General features: G+C 62.5%; 1 non-coding gene across 1 annotated transcript in view; it reads left to right on the top strand.

Moving 5' to 3' along the window:
- The window catches only part of LOC147891478 (5S ribosomal RNA), a 119-nt gene extending 50 nt beyond the window's left edge, over positions 1-69 (top strand). Inside the window, exon 1 of the ribosomal RNA XR_015542656.1 lies at positions 1-69. This exon is cut by the window's left edge and continues 50 nt beyond it. This is a non-coding gene — a ribosomal RNA (5S ribosomal RNA).
- The last annotated feature ends 12399 nt before the right edge of the window (positions 70-12468 follow it).

The following is a 12468-nucleotide window of genomic DNA, read 5'->3' as shown; positions in this document are numbered from 1 at the left end:
GTTAAGCGCGCTTGGGCCAGAACAGTATTGGGATGGGTGACCTCCTGGGAAGTCCTGGTGCTGCACCCTTTTGCCCCCGAGGTTAGCGGTCTTGCCACGCCTTGGTATCCGTGACCGCCGACCTCACCCAATACGCTCGGCCGACGCCCTCCTGTCGCGCACACCTTGATACCCGCATGCACGCATCGCCAAGGACCCCATCCGCAACGTCTTGACGCCACGCGCAATGGTCACCCGATCACCCGCAACGTCCCGATGCCACGGTCGTGCCCCCAACGCCACACGCACCTGTAGCAGCGTCTTGACCCCCCATCGCAGTCCCGATGTGGCGTCCGCAGCGTCCCATCCCCCGTGACGCCATCGATGCCTTACACACCTGAAAGCCGCCACGCCCCCATCCCACGATAGTGCCTCGGGCTCTCGGGTCCGGGTCGGGATGCGTGGTGCCCCGAGCACCCGCGTGGTACCCCGAACGCTGTCGTGCCCCTCGACGATGCCCTACGCACCCACGCCTCCAAACCGATGCCGTCTGGCTCCCGTCCCACGGTGGCGCCTCGGGCTCTCGGGTCGAGTCGAGACGCGTGGCGCCCCGAATGCTGCCATGCCCCCTGCGACGCCCCGTGCACCCACGCCTCCAACTCGACGTCGCCGCACCCCCCTCCCACGGTGGCACCCTAGGCTCCTTAGTCGGGTCGGGATGCGTGGCGCCCGAACACTGCCGTGCCTCGGCCATGCCTTGCACAGCCGTGCCTCCAACCCGATGCTACCGTGCCTCTGATGACGCCTCGCGCAACCACGCCTCCAACCCGATGACACTGCACCCCCGTCCCACGGTGGTACCTCGGGCTCCCGTGTCGGGTCGAAACGCGCGGCAAGGCCTCGAGCACCCGCGACGCCGCCGTGCCCCCGGCCATGTCCTACGTGCCCACGCCTCCAACCGGACGTTGTCACGGCACCGGCCATGCCCCGCACGCCTGCGCCTCCAACTCGACACTGCCGTGCCCCGACGACCACCCCGCGTAGCCTCGTCGCCACGCCCCCGTCCCACGGTGGCACCTCGGGCTCCCGAGTCGGTCACGATGCGTGGTGGCCCGAACGCTGCCGCACCCCCGGCCACGTCCTGCGTGCCCATGCCTCCGACCCGATGTTGCCGTGGCCCCGGCCACGCCCTGCGTGCTCGCACCCCCGAACCGACGCTGTTGCACCCCCCGACGACGATCCGCATAGCCCAGCCTCCAACCGGACGGCATCGCGCCCCCATCCCACGGTGGCACCTCGGGCTCCCGAGTCGGGTCGCGACGCGTGGTGGCCCAAATGCTGCCGCACCCCCGGCCACGTCCTGTGTGCCCACACCTCCGACCCGACGTTGCCGCGGCCCCGGCCACGCCCCCGTGTCTGCACCTCCGACCCGACGCTGCCGCGCCCCTCGATGACGACGCGCGTAGCCCAGTCTCCAACCCGACCAACCCGACGGTGTCACGCCCCTGTCCCACTGTGGTGCCTCGGGCTCCCGAGTCGGGTCGCGACGCGTGGTGGCCCGAACGTTGCCGCACCCCCGGCCACGTCCTGTGTGCCCACACCTCCGACCCGACGTTGCCGCGGCCCCGGCCACGCCCCCGTGTCTGCACCTCCGACCCGACGCTGCCGCGCCCCTCGATGACGACGCGCGTAGCCCAGTCTCCAACCCGACCAACCCGACGGTGTCACGCCCCTGTCCCACTGTGGCGCCTCGGGCTCCCGAGTCGGGTCGCGACGCGTGGTGGCCCGAACGCTGCCGCACCGTCGACAACGTCGTGCGTGCCCACGCCTCCGACCCGACGTTGCCGTGGCCCCGACCATGCCCCGAGCGCCGCACCTCTGACCCGACGCTGCCGCGCCTGCCGACGACGACCCGCGTAGCCCAGCCTCCAACCCGACGGTGTCGTGCCCCCGTCCCATGGTGGTGCCTCGGGTTCCCGCGTCGGGTCACGACGCGTGGTGGCCCGAACGCTGCTGCACCCTCGGCCACGTCTTGTGCGCCCATGCCTCCGACCTGACGTTGCCGCGGCCCCGGCCATGCCCGTGCGCCCGGACCTCCGACTCGACGCTACCGCGCCCCCCGATGACGACTTGCGTAGCCCAGCCTCCAACTCGACGGCGTTGCGCCCCCGTCCCACAGTGGTGCCTCGGGCTCCCGAGTCGGGTCGCGACGTGTGGTGGTGCATCGGGCTCTTGAGTCGGGTCATGACGCGTGGTGCCCCGAACGCTGCCGTGCCCCCGACCACGTCCTACACGCCCAGGCTTCCGACCCGACGTGGCCGCACCCGTACCTCCAACCCGACGCTATCGTGCCTCTGGTGGTGACCTGCGCACCCCCGTCTCCAACCCGACGCCATCGCGCCCTTAGGCTCCTGAGTCGGGTCGCGACGCATGGTGCCCGAATGCTGCTGCGCCCCCCGCCATGTCCTGCATGCACACGATTACAACCCGACGCTATCGTGCCCCCGGCCATACCCCATGCACCTCCCGTCGTAGCAACTCGACGCCGCCGCGCCCTCGTCCCACGGTGGCGCCTCGAGCTCCCGAGTCGGGTTGGGACGCGTGGTGCCTCGAAAGTTGCCGTGCCCCCGGCCACGTCCCACGCGCCCACGCCTCCAACGCGCTCGCAACTGGATCCCGATGCTGCCCAGCCCCCGACGATGCCTGCGCACCCCTCGTCGTAGCAACCCGACCTCGCCGCGCCCCCGTCCCACGGTGGTGGCTCGGGCTCGTGAGTGGGGTCGGGACGCGTGGTACCCCGAACGCCCGGCCACACCCATGCCTCCAACCCGGCGTTGTTGCCCCTCGGCCACGCCTGTGCCTCCAACCTGACATTGCCGGCCCCCGACCATGCCCCGTGCACCTGTGCCTCCAACCCGACACTGCCGCGCCCCCACGATGCCCCGCGCACCCATGCCTCTAACCAACGTCGCCGCGCCCCCGTCCCACAGTGGCGCCCCGGTTCGGGTCGAGACGTGTGGCGCCCGGAACGCTGTCGCACCCTCCGACCACGCCCATGCACCCACGCCTCCAACCTAACACTACCACGCCCCCGCCCGCGCCTCGCGCACCCATGCCCCCAACCCGAGGTCGTCGCGTCCATATCCCACGGTGGTGCCCCGGGCTCTCGGGTCGGGTCAGGATGTGTGGCGCCCCGAATGTTGCCGCGCCCCCCGCCATGCCCCCGTGCACCCACGCCTCCAACCCGACGCTGCCGTGTCCCCGACCACGCCTTGTGCACCCACAGCTCCAACCCGATGCCGCCGCGCCCCCGTATAACGATCGCGCCTCGAGCTCTCGGGTCGGGTCGGGACGCGTGGTGCTTCCGGACGACGCCAGGCGCACCCATGCCTCCAACCCGACGCGGCCGCACCCCCATCCCACGGTGGCGCCTTGGCTCTCGGGTAGGGTCAAGATGCGTGGCGCCCCCCGAGGACTCACGTCGTGCCGCGAACGCTGTCGTACCCCTCGGCCACGCCCCGCGTCTCCAACCCGACGCTGCCGTGCCCCCGACGCCCCGCGCACCTACGCCTCCAACCCGGCGCCGCCGTGCCCCCATCCCACGGTTGCGCCCCGGGCTCTCGAGTCGGGTCGGGATGCATGATGCACCCCGGCGACACCAAGCACACCCATGCCTCCAACCCGACGCCGTCACGCCCCCATCCCATGGTGGTGCCATGGGCTCCTGGGTCAAGTTGGGACGCGTGGTGCCCCTGAGCACCCACGTCGTGCCTCGAATGTTGTCGCACCCCCGGCCACTCCCCGTGTCTCCAACCCGATGCTGTCGCGCCCCCGATGCCCCGGTGCACCCATGCCTCCAACCCGACGCTGTTGCGCCCCCGTCCCACGATGGCGCCCCGAGCACCCGGGTGGAGACGCGTGGCACCCCGATGACGCCAGGCGTACCCACGCCTCCAACCCAATGCCGTCGCGCCCTCGTCCCACGGTGATGCCCTGATGCCGCGCTCCCGCCATGGGCTCGGGCTCCCGCGTCGTTTCGGCGGACCCGCGCCACGCGCCTCCATCCCGTGCACCGGCGCCCCTCCCGGGCCCCAACGCGCCCTCGACGGTGGTGGTGCCCCCCGATCTTCAAGAGGTCATAACTTTTGCATACGATGTCGGATCGAGGCGTGTCTTGAACGGTTGCGACGGGTGCGACATACTCTACGAGATACAAGCACGAGTCTTTTCTGAGACTACTCATCCCAAACGTCAATTTGGGATTAACTATGCCTCTCTCTTACATCCCCCCCTCCTTGCGGGCATGTCGCGTACCCCCCCACCCCCTATGCCCCCCCCTCCCACACCCCGTGCCCCCCACCCCCATGCCCACCCCCCATGCCCCATGCCCCCCCCCTTGCGCGCATGTCGCATACCCTCCCCACGCCCCCCCCACCCGCCATGCCCCCCCCCCTCCAACTCCCCATGCCCGCCCCCCGCAACCCACCATGCCCCCCCACCTTGCGCGCATGTCGCGTACCCCCCCCCCCCCACCCCCATGCCCCCCCCCCAACACCCCATGCCCCCCCCCCTTGCGCGCATGTTGCGTACCCCGCCAACCCCGTGCACCCCCCCTCCCCCCCCTTGCGCGCATGTCGCGTACCCCCCCACCCCTCCCCATCCCCCCCCCCCCCAACCCACCATGCCCCCCCCCCCCCTTGCGCACATGTCGTGTAACCCCCCCACCCCAACCCCCCCCGAACCCCCCTTGCTTGCATGTCGCGTACCCCCCCCATGCCCCCCCCTTGCGTGCATGTCGCGTACCCCCCCCCACCCCCACCCCCCATGCCCCCCCCCCCCCCCAACACCCCATGTCCCCCCCCCTTGCGTGCATGTCGCGTACCCCCCCCACCCCCTATGCCCCCCCCCCCTTTCCCATACCCCATGCCCCCCCCCACGCTCCATGCCCCCCCCCCCAACCCCATGTGCCCCCCCCTTGCACGCATGTCGCGTACCCCCCCACCCCCTATGCCCCCCCCCCTTCCCACACCCCATGCCCCCCCCCCCCCCCCACGCTCCATGCCCCCCCTCCCCCCCCAACCCCATGCGCCCCCCCCCCCCTTGTGCGCATGTCGCATACCCCCCCCACCCCCACCCCCCATGGCCCCCCCCCCTCCCCCTACCCATGCCCCCCCCGCCCAAACACTCCCCCCCCCCCCCCCTTGCGCGCATGTCGCGTACCCCCCTCACACCCCACGCCCCATGCCCCCTCCCTTGCGTGCATGTCGCGTAACCCCCCCCCACCTACACCCCCCATGCCCCCCCCCCTCCCACTCCACATGCCCCCCCCCCCCCCCCCCCCCCAACCCCCATGCCCCCCCCACCCCCATGCCCCCCCCCCCCTCTCCCTTGCGCGCATGTCGCGTAACCCCCCCACCCCCCACCCCCATGCCCCCCCCCCCCCCCGCCCGCCCCCTCCCACTCCCAATGCCCCCCCCCCCACCCAACACCCCATGCCCCCCCCCCCTTGTGCGCATGTCGCGTACCCCCCCCCACCCCCACCCCCCATGCCCCCCCCCCCCCCTCCTCCCACTGCCCATGCCCACCCCCCCCCCCCCCAACCCCATGCCCCCCCCCCCCCCACCCCCACCCCCCATGCCCCCCCCCCTTGCGCGCACGTCGCGTACCCCCCCCACGCCCTATGCCCCCCCCCCCTTCCCACACCCCATGCCCCCCCACCCCCATGCCCCCCGCCCCCCCCCTGCCCCATGCTCCATGCCCCCCCCCCCCCCACCCCATGCGCCCCCCCCTTGCGCGCATGTCGTGTACCCCCCCACCCCCACCCCCCATGCCCCCCCCCCCCTCCCACTCCCCATGGCCCCCCCCCCCCCCCCCGCCCACCATGCCCCCCCCCCCTTTGCGCGCATGTCGCATACCCCCCCACCCCCACCCCCATGCCCCCCTCCCCCCCCCTTGCACGCATGTCGCGTACCCCCCCCACACCCCACGCCCCATGCCCCCCCTCCCTTGCGCGCATGTCGCGTAGACCCCCCACCCGCACCCCCCATGCCCCCCCCCCTCCCACTCCCCATGCCCCCCCCCCTTGCGCGCATGTCGCGTACCCCCCCCCACCCCACCCCCCATGCCCCCCCCCCCCTTGCCCGCATGTCGCGTACCCCCCCCACCCTGTCACGAGGGCAAAGTTTCCCTTTTCTCTTTTTCACCTTTTTCTCTTTTCCTTTGCTCCCCGGTTTGGTCCCCTACCGGGATCCCCAAAGTATCACACTTGATCTCTCGGAGTTGTCACGACTTACTGACTGGAACCTCTGCTGGTCGGAGTGTCCTTCACCTTCACAAAGATGCTTGAGCCCTTCAGCTGCTCAAAAGAAGAGCCTGGATCTCTCCCCGAGAGCTACAGTCATGAAGGTCCTCTCTTTCCCAAATCTTTGGCTGAACTGCCGTGAAGCAAAACTATCACCCGAGGTTTGCTCCAGAAACTCAACACGAGAGTGGGAAGGTCCCTGTGAAATCAGATCTCCAAAACCTCTTTACTGGCTAGTTACAACTAGCTAAACTTAGCTGGGGCTAAGTTTGGCAAAACTGCCAAAAGAGGTTGGCCCTGTCGCCAAAGTTGGTCAAACCGCCAAAAAGTGGCCAGCCGCCAGGAATCGAACGTGGAACGTGGAGGTAACCATGCGCAGAGCTCTAAGTTGGGCTAACTAATGGGCGACTCGTCGATATTACTTATACTTGGCTCCCACTTGATTATAGCTTGTCCCCAAACCTTCACGCGCTCAAAAGCCTCCCTCGCTCCACAATCGACCTGCGGATTCGAACCCGCAACCAACTCGCCGAGGAAACTCCATGCTAACCACGAAGCCCACCACTTGGTTAGTGTAACGAACGGCACCACCTTGCCTATAACCTGTACTCGGTCGAATGGCAAAAGGGGGTCGGCCCCCTCATCGTCTCGCGATCTGTCTCCCCACCGCCGGAATCGAACGCTCGATGTGCAAGCTAGTGCACGGAATACATCACGGCCCGGCTAGCCACCGGGGCCGTGGCCTTGCTTGACCTATATGGTGTACCATATAGTTATATATAGAAGCTTTTGGCTTCTAAGCTATGGCGCGTCCGTCGACTCCATGCACACGTCGCTTAGTCGATTGAGAACGTCGCACCTTCTTCCCAAGTCGGTGGGCATCCGTAGATGCAAGAGAGCCTGGAGAAGAGCTCGTAAATCGATCGGGGGATCTCCTCTCACTCTTTCCGTCACCCTACGTTAAGATCCGTCGAGGAGGTTCCGTCGTCGCGTCAGAACTCCGTCGAGCCAACGCGCACGTTCGGGAGCTCCGTTGTGAACGCTACTCCGGCTCTGTGATCCGCTCTGTGGAGTGTCCTCTTAGACCAAAGGGCTCCTTGAATGGAGCCCTTAAGCTCCTACGCCACGCCTTGCCACCCGAAGCGCGACGGAACTGCAGTTCCGTCCGCTTTCGTTGGTTGGAAGCGAGGACTCAGACAGCTCGTTTTCGGAGGTCTGAGCCTCGCGCACCCTGTCCTTTCGCCAGGGAGATATCCAAGGGGATACCTCGACCTTCACCAAGTTCGGAGGCAAATGGTCAAGCACCCATTCCGCACCACTCTCTGTTCTACTGACGGAACCTTCTGAGCGGGCATGTCGACGGTCACCACGCCTTCTACAGCTCCTCATTCGACACGCCCTTTCGTGGGCTCCTTCTACAAGCCAAAGGGAGGCCCTAGCTTGAAGGACAACCCTTGTCTTCACCTGCAGCCAACACACTCAACGAGGGGAGGGGGGAAACGATCCACTCATCTCACTCATCTTCATTTCAGAACCACAAACTCAGGGACTTTGTATTCCAAAAAGAAGAGGGCCCTGTGGACAAAACGCCACAGGGTAAGATTACATGGAAAGCATCCTCTGATGCTGAAGCAAAACCTCACACACTCTCAGATAGAGCAGGAGCTCGTAGCTCTCTGTCTCAACTCTGATGACATCTGAGTTCCCTCCCAGTCTGCTGTTTTCCTCCTCTGTTCTGATCTCCTCTTCTGTCTTTGATTTTTGGAGGGAGTATATCCCCTTGGCTCCAACGTTGAGCCGCCTTCTTTAAGGCTTCAAACCTTCCTTGGTACCTTTTCCTCCAACAGCCACCTTGAGGGCCAATCAATTCAAAATCCCGTTTGAATTGAGCCTCCTCAAGGCCAAGGTTGGGTCCAACCTCACCATGGGCTGCTCCCCTTGGTTAGGTGGAAGGATGTCAAGGGTCACCATTCCCTTGACCCAAGAGATGTTGCCGAAGTCGAGTCAAAAAGGAGGTTGATGAAGGAGGGATGGACTGAGGCTCAGTCCCTTGTCAACGGGCCACTCGTTACATTCCCCCCCTTTTACTCTTGCTCCCTCACTTCTTTGGAAAGGGGTGTGACTCATTGTAGCCGTGCACGATGTCCATGAACCGTCCTCCACGAGTCTTCACTTGAAGGCTGCTCCCTCCAGTGACAAAGGTACAACCTGTTAGGCTTGAACTGGTTTGGTCTATCACGGTGTGCCATGATACTCTCGAGGTCTTCACCATCTCCCTTGATCCATCACTACAGCTCGACCTCTATCCCGCTGCTCGTGATCTGGATCCTCTTTCTGATCTTTACCTAGCTGCTCCCGGGCAGATCTCAGCCTTTTTTTCCACTCCTTGTGGATGGCCCCTCCTGCTGGAGTTGCTCCCCCCTGCAGAAGGTAGTACTGATGCAGTAGGAGCTCGCAGCTCACTGTCCTTTCCATCAGCTTCAGCTTGCCCACCACGGTGGCAAGTCTTTACATAGGCATCCATACCCACGTTCTCTTGTTGTTCCAACCTGTCAGATGCCTTGGTTGGAGGGTCTATTTCTGAGCATACCTTCATTTCCTGGTCATCCTCCCGTTCAGGAAGAAGCTCCTTTGGAAGCTCTTTGGGTAGGATCTCCGTGTCCTTTGCCAGTAAACCCTGCATCTCTTTTGGCATGTGTTCCACAGATGGAACTGAGATATGTTCATGCTCTTCCATGACCACTAGGTGGGCTGTACTGCCTGTCCTGACTGCTTCCCTGCAATGGCATAGCTGAGAGGAGTTGGGGCAAGGTACCTCCCGTTTGCTTTGAGGCTTTTACCACCTCCCAACCTTCATCCTTGCAGAAGACCAGCTGCTCAACATGACTGTTGATCAGGACCCTGTTGGCCCTCAACCATGTTTGCCCGAACACCATGTCGAAGTCGTCCATCTCCACGATAGAGAATTCTGCCTTGTGAGAGCAGCCTCCCACCTTGATGCTTACTCCTCTAGCCACCTTGATCACTGCTTGCCCTGGAGTGTTTACTGTCTTCATGACTTTGCCTTCATAGAATTCAGCTCTCAGCCCGATCTCCTTGGCTTTCTTGGGGGTGATGAAGTTATGGCTAGCTCCACTGTCCACCATAGCCCTCACGGAGTGTCCGTTTATGGCAACAGTAATGAACAGCAGCCTGGATGCTACCTTATCTTCATTCATAGCCCCTAGAAGGTGAAGGGGTGTCATAGTTTGAGTGGGCTGTCCATCCTCAGTTTCCTGGATGGTCTGAAGTGACTGTCTCATAGGGCAGTCCCGGGCAAAATGGGGTCCCGTAAAGATGTAACAGCCACTCCCTTTCGGGGCTGAAAGGCTTGATGACGCTTTGGCTGATCCCACACTACTCTTGGACTGAACAGTACCTACTGTACTTTTACCTTTTCGAGCAGCAGTAACTTCCGGTTTGGCCTGCTCAACTGGACTCTCTCCCATAGGACGGTACTTCCTCTTGGAGCCAAACCTCTTGAACTTTTTCTTCTCGAAAGGGGAAGCCCCTTGTTTACTGGGCTTGGACTTGGCTTGGCCTTGTCTCTCTCCACCGTGCTGCTTCTCTTGCCAATCGGTGAGGCGGTCCGCTACCTCGTATGCTTCCGCCACGGTCTTCACATGCTCCCTCATGAGCTCATCATGTGCCCAAGGCCTCAGCCTTTTGATGAAGTAGTACAACCGATCGGCCTCACTCATCTCCTTGATTTGTAACATGAGAGAGGAGTGAGCTTTGATGAAGTCCCTCAAGGTTCCGGTGTGCTTGAGACTGTTCAAGGCATCCCGGGCCTTCCATTCGATGTCGGAGGGTAGAAATTGTAATCTCAGCCTTTGTGACAGTTCATCCCACGTGGAAATCGTGTAGGTGTTGCGGTGGGTTCTCTCATCCTCTTTGTAGTTCCTCCACCAAAGCTTGGCATCATCCACCAAATAGGTTGAGGCATGGAGCACTTGCTCTTGGGGCTCGGTGATCTTGGCAAGGGAAAGGTATTGCTGCATATCATATATAAAATTCTCCAATACCTTGACTTCCCGTGCGCCCGTGTATGGTTCGGGCTCCTTGAGTTTGATCCGATGCTTCCCAAGTGGTCCAACTCCATCATCCTTGATTAGCTTGCTCATCACATGGGCAAGTTCTATCTTGGCTTCCGAGAGTTGCTGCTGTAGCAGCCCCTGGCTGGTCTGCAGCTCTGCTAAAGCATGCTCTATGGCCTCAAGCCTCGCTTCGTGTTCACGGAACTTGAGTTTAGTTCTGCTCCTGGTATTGCTTGGCTCAGCACCCACTATCTCATTGGAGTCATCCATGAAAAACGACCTTCAAATGAGCTAAACTGTCAGTGAGAGAAAACTGTTAACTCCTATCAAGCTGATACCTTCAGGTGGGACTGCAGTCCTTCAGCTCTGATACCACTATCACGAGGGCAAAGTTTCCCTTTTCTCTTTTTCACCTTTTTCTCTTTTCCTTTGCTCCCCGGTTTGGTCCCCTACCGGGATCCCCAAAGTATCACACTTGATCTCTCGGAGTTGTCACGACTTACTGACTGGAACCTCTGCTGGTCGGATGTCCTTCACCTTCACAAAGATGCTTGAGCCCTTCAGCTGCTCAAAAGAAGAGCCTGGATCTCTCCCCGAGAGCTACAGTCATGAAGGTCCTCTCTTTCCCAAATCTTTGGCTGAACTGCCGTGAAGCAAAACTATCACCCGAGGTTTGCTCCAGAAACTCAACACGAGAGTGGGAAGGCACCTGTGAAATCAGATCTCCAAAACCTCTTTATTGGCTAGTTACAACTAGCTAAACTTAGCTGGGGCTAAGTTTAGCAAAACTGCCAAAAAAGGTTGGCCCTGCCGCCAAAGTTGGCCGAACCGCCAAAAAGTGGCCAGCCACTAGGAATCGAACGCGGAACGTGGAGGTAACCATGCACAGAGCTTTAAGTTGGGCTAAACAATGGGGCGACTCGTAGATATTACTTATACTTGGCTCCCACTTGATTATAGCTTGTCCCCAAACCTTCACGCGCTCAAAAGCCTCCCTCGCTCCACAATCGACCTGCGGACTCGAACCCGCAACCAACTCGCCGAGGAAACTCCATGCTAACCACGAAGCCCACCACTTGGTTGGTGTAACGAACGGCGCCACCTTGCCTATAACCTGTACTCGGTCGAATGGCAAAAGGGGGTCGGCCCCCTCGTCGTCTCGCGATCTGTCTCCCCACCGCCAGAATCGAACGCTCGACGTGCAAGCTAGTGCACGGAATACATCACGGCCCGGCTAGCCACCGGGGCCGTGGCCTTGCTTGACCTATATGGTGTACCATATAGTTATATAGAAGCTTTTGGCTTCTAAGCTATGGCGCGTCCGTCGACTCCATGCACACGTCGCTTAGTCGATTGAGAACGTCGCACCTTCTTCCCAAGTCGGTGGGCATCCGTAGATGCAAGAGAGCCTGGAGAAGAGCTCGTAAATCGATCAGGGGATCTCCTCTCGCTCTTTCCGTCACCCTACGTTAAGATCCATTGAGGAGGTTCCATCGTCGCGTCAGAACTCCGTCGAGCCAACGTGCACGTTCGGGAGCTCTGCTGTGAACGCTACTTCGGCTCTGTGATCCGCTCTGTGGAGTGTCCTCTTAGACCAAAGGGCTCCTTGAATGGAGCCCTTAAGCTCCTATGCCACACCTTGCCACCCGAAGCGCAACGAAACTGCAGTTCGGTCCGCTTTCATTGGTTGGAAACGAGGACTCAGACAGCTCGTTTTCAGAGGTCTGAGCCTTGCGCGCCCTGTCCTTTCGCCAGGGAGATATCCAAGGGGATACCTCGACCTTCACCAAGTTCGGAGGCAAATGGTCAAGCACCCATTCCGCATCACTCTCTGTTCTACTGATGGAACCTTCTCAGCGGGCATGTCGACGCTCACCATGCCTTCTACAGCTCCTCGTTTGACACGCCCTTTCGTGGGCTCCTTCTACAAGCCAAAGGGAGGCCCTGGCTCGAAGGACAACCCTTGTCTTCACCTGCAGCCAACACACTCAACGAGGGGAGGGGGGAAACGATCCACGCATCTCACTCATCTTCATTTTAGAACCACAAACTCAGGGACTTTGTATTCCAAAAAGAAGAGGGCCCTGTGGACAAAACGCCACAGGGTAAGAT

The sequence above is a fragment of the Dipteris shenzhenensis genome, chromosome 18 (assembly GCF_047967505.1).
Source record: "Dipteris shenzhenensis isolate YYH24624 ecotype China chromosome 18, Dip_SZ_1.0, whole genome shotgun sequence".
NCBI lineage: Eukaryota > Viridiplantae > Streptophyta > Polypodiopsida > Gleicheniales > Dipteridaceae > Dipteris > Dipteris shenzhenensis.
Note: the sequence above shows the minus strand (reverse complement) of the source record. Positions and strands in the feature narration are given on the sequence as shown.